Consider the following 5,000-nt stretch of genomic DNA (forward strand, 5'->3'; position numbering starts at 1 on the left):
CCTCGAGAGCCTACAACACCAAGCACTCAGGCTATAACGGAAGAGGAAGGCCACGCAAAAGGTGGATCGAGGGTGTCAAGGAAACCCTAAAAAATCTCACATCACAACTGAAAGAGCTGCGGTGCTGGCCTACTATAGAAAACTGCATCTCCCCTCGACATTTAACGGCAACAGAGGATGAAAAAGTAAAAGTAAAGTAAGTCTGCAGTACTTGCAACCCACGTATCTCCTACACGTGCTGATGAATAGAAGTATTACTAGAGAGTAACATACACAGAAGAGAAGGAGGAGAGATAAGGACGGCGTTTAGAGTGTGATAGAAAAGAAAGAGCAAGCAACATCAGAAAGCCTGCCTGCCAACCACCTATGTTTTTTTTAGATAACCTAACTGGATACATATCTTCTGTCAAATGAAAGAACAAAAGTGGTGCTAGATATTACCATTTCTCTTTCCCTTGTGATAAAGCAATCATACGTATAAACCTTACGGGCTTCCTAAGATATGCCGTTCTGCTGTCTTATGACAGAAAAACGTATACGCCAAAAATGAAATTTTACAAAAGAGGCCAAAAAAACAACTTTTTGTGTGTATTTAAGATTCACGAAAGTTTGGTAGATCTGATTATTTTAAGTCAATATTCATTGGCCAATGTAACTTTTGTAAGATTTGCTGAGGTAAATAGCGATTCTTTCTAGTTATGCAGTAATTGATTACATTTCTTTTGCCGTTACAATAGCAATATATGTAATTAGGTCACAACGCATACTATTTTCAAAAGCCCAAAACTTCAACAGTTTTAATTGTACAATCATAAAATGAAGATAAAAAGACGCGACATTGTCACTTGACCTAATTACGAAGATACTTTTTTTATCGTAAGACGAGAACGCCTCCAATCATGTCGGACACCTCTCAAGACGTGAGTGATGTCTGAGGGGAGACAAGAAGACCCACAACTCGGGAAATGTCAGAAGCCATGCGCGTGAATAAGTTTACGATGTCAGTGTGACCTGCTGTCGCCAAACGTTTTAGATAGTCATTTCATGAACAATTACTTCGAAGAACACTTAAGACACAGGACAAGATTTTTTTAGAGCATTTGCTTCTTTTCTTTTTCTTTTTCTTTTGGTAGTCTTGGCTTGTTACATAATACTATGTTGCCCATAATTGTCTTAAAAACTAAGTGTCATAATTTTAAATTATCAAAATCGTTGTTAGTTACCCAAAAGTTGGTTTCCTTGAAGGACGTAGTACATTTCCTTTTCCTGTTTTAATACTTAAGCAGAATTTACTAATATGGCAAGTTTGCCAAGATTCGAAAATTCCTTTTGTATTGTTGAACAAGTTTGAGTTCCACTTTGTCGTCCTTGTTGAAACAGCGTCAGTCTACCTTTACTGTCGTGAGATCTCCCCTCATATGAATAGAGCTCGGGTCGCCTAAGGCGACAAAGCTCAAACTTTTCAGTCTCCAAAAAAACCGAGTTGCCTGTGCGCGCGGTGCTGATCCATTTCATTGTTCACGTTTGGGCGAGAAAACAGTTGCGCAACTAAAGTTGCCCTGTGCGCGCCTAGCCTAATTGCTACACTTCATAGGCCGGTGAAAGTGAGTTTATCAGCTGTGAAACTGACATGATTTTTTTTTAAACATCAGTTTTAAACTCTCATTTCATTATTCGTATTAACCGCTGTGTGGTTGCACTGTCGAAAAAAAAAAGAAGAAGGATGCTGAACTCATGGCAAGCGGTCAAATACTCGTGTGTATCCGGTGACGTGGAACTGATTCGTGGAAGCGTAGAGAGCAGAACACGCTATTAAGGTCACTCTGAGCTATTACTCAATGGCTGAACAAATACAAAATGAACGTTGCTTTTATGTAGTCAGGGGTGCAAAAGTCAACGCGAATCTGGCCGTAGAAGCACCGTCACTTCTCTGCGTGTATGCGAGGCCAATCAAGATTCCGTTCGGTAGGCCGTAATTCCTTTGTTCCCTGGTGAGCCGGAGAGAAATCCGAGGTCATGTTGGATGCGAGTGTTTGCAGGGGCATTAGAATGTTTGATTGCCAGTCTAGCGTGGAGTTGGCAAGTCGATGAACTCCGGCTTGTTGCATTCGATATTTGTTGCCCAAGCAGAGAGGCGACATAAAGTGTACTCATTTGAACTCTCTCCGGGACTGTCAATGAGGTTTGTTCGTTATTAGAATAATGAAGATCGGTTCCTTTTGTTACTCAACGAAGAATATACTGCAAGCCTGGAAGGGACAATAATTAAGTAAAGTACTTGTGGGAGTTACTAAGAATTTAGTATGGGTCCCCACACCCAACGCAGAGTGGATAGCGAATGAAAGAATGGCTTCTGGATATAGAGGTTGGCAGCTTAGCAGATGCGAACCTAATGGAAAGTGATCGTGGAGAGTAGAGGAAAACCTTGATGGCAAATGTTGCATTAAATTATATCTCAAATTATATCTGTCTCCAAAACCTTTTTGGTTGGAATAAGATAACAAATGCTAGCAGAGAAGACTGTCCACAAATTGGCAAAAGACAACGGGAAACCTCTTCACTAAAAACGCGAATTTTCCTATGCTTTGTGTGGTCAACCTCTCTATGCGTTTGTAAATGGTAGACGATTACCAGAGATAGTGAAAACAAACCTGACGCAAGAGAAAATATGTTGTTTCTTTGAAGACTAAAGTGAGCCAGTTACTTATAATAAAGCAAAAAGCAACCCCAAAACATACAAGAAAAGAAAAGAAACAAATACATTTTTAGGACAATGGAATTGATACAAAGTTCTCAGGCGTCTAGCTTTCACAGGAAAAATAGAAGGTAAAGAAGGCAGGGTTAGATCAAGGCCAAACTTAGAGAATTTGAAGAGAATGTCGATGGCGGAAGACCAGAGCAATAATGATAGATTTTTAAAATATCCAAGCAGAGAAATGAGTGGCTAACCCTGCTCGCCGGTGTCTGTCCCAGACCTGGCCCCTTATGATGAGGATGAATTGTTTCAATAATGAGAACAAGTCGCAAAATGTTTTGTACCTGGTCCTCCCCCCTCCGTTGTTTTGTAAGAATTACGGCAATACGTTTAGACATTTATTATCTGAAGGATATTACCTTAGTGCGGGATATAGTGTGCAACAGCTATTTACCACATCCTTCCCACCCAGATGGGGCAAAAGAAGAACAGATGAGCGGTGTCATTCCGTGCACTCTTCGAGAACGAAAATGAAAATAGAATGTGTAGGCTTTTTGATAATTTTCTTCTTTAAACATATAGCTGACTGCTAATCATAGTTGTCCGTGAAACTTTAAGGAAAGATAAGAACGGGCGTCCACTTTCACCTTTTTCATTTTCCACCTGTCCACGCCAAGAAATCACCAATTGAGCGAATGTCAAAAATGTTGATGTATAGTATTTCTTTACTACCGACCAAGTCCGCGAGCTGCAATTTGTTGGGCTAGAGCCAATATGAGAACCTAAACGAAGTAATGCCGAAATATCATGTATTATGTTGAGAATGTTACCAAGGTGGAGTGTGGACAGTTTTTCACTTCATTGCTTCAATGTACTTATCGTGGCGTGGACACGAACGCTTTATAATAATAATAATAATAATAATAATAATAATAATAATAATATTGATAATAATAAAAATAATAATAATTATTATTATTATAATAAATATAATTAAATGGCGCATATCTCCGCTCAACAGCAAGCTCTATGCGCTTTACACTAAGGTTAATTTTATGTATTATTACCCCAGCAGACCATAGAACACTCACAAACATTCTCAGCTTCCGTAAAGCATACTGTGCAAGCAGCAGATTAAGCGCTCAAACTGACAAACACTACCAAACTGACAAGGTCTTTCACTGTCTATAGCTGGGTGACTATTCCTACCTGGGTGAAGTGAAGACAATTTGTGTAAAGCGCCTTTCCCAGGGACACAACGTCGGCCCCTGACGGGATTCTACGGCCTTACGGTTGCGAGTCTGACCACCAGGCCATCGACGCCACGCGCCCCTTATCAAGTACAGTGATAGAATTTTGATTCTACTTTTCCTGGCGAATGTTATAGTTTTTGGCTTAGTTATAGTTTTTGTATGTGGTTGTTTTATAATCATTGAACTAGCTGAGCCCCCTTTCGAAGAAAGGAATGATCGGTGCATTAACATCAAGAGAAAGTCATTGATGATGATGATGATGATGATGATGAAGATGCTTACTGAGAAGTATCTTTTGTTAGAACTCATCTGTACTAAGTAGTCAGTTTAAGAATAGGACAAATCTCATGATTATGAAATAAATACATTAAAGATAAGATCCCTAAATCCCAGCACAGTTCACTCCGTAAAAGACTTTTCTGGGCAGATGGCTCAGAACAGAACAGTTTACATCTTATCTATTCTTAATAAATAGTTCTGCTTTAAACAGCCAACATCTTTTCTTCTTCATTATTTGCGTTTACGTAACGCACAGTGTGTATTAGAAATATTTACCACCAACGCATACCGATTCGTGAAAATTTAAGTAGTGAGTAAATGTCTGTTTGTGGTCTCTCTACAAAACGCCTAGTTTTGGATAACAAATCTTTCAGAACATTAAAAATGTGTCACGACGTGGTGGAATCAGGCTCTCGTCAATTTTTGGGTATGTGAAGTTATTGATAGCGTCCGAAAGCTGAATTATTTGCCTTGCTTCCAATGAAATGAATACCCGTCTATCCTGAACAGAACTCAAGATATCAGTGATAGATATAAGTGAAGTCGCCTGGTTTCAGTGGTGAAATCAGTGAGGAAATGGCGTCAAAGTCTGGTAACTCCAATTACTAAAGAGTCCTTGAAAACATAAAAAAATAACATTTTTTTGCCTTTAATAAATGTTTTCCAATGACATTCATACGAAAATGTATTTTTAAATAGATAAAAAAGGTGTTGAGCCACCCCCCCCCCAAAAAAAAAGAAGAAAATTAGAAAAAGATTACCCAAAGGACAGA

The sequence above is a fragment of the Aplysia californica genome, unplaced genomic scaffold (assembly GCF_000002075.1).
Source record: "Aplysia californica isolate F4 #8 unplaced genomic scaffold, AplCal3.0 scaffold00037, whole genome shotgun sequence".
NCBI classification, from domain to species: Eukaryota; Metazoa; Mollusca; class Gastropoda; order Aplysiida; family Aplysiidae; genus Aplysia; species Aplysia californica.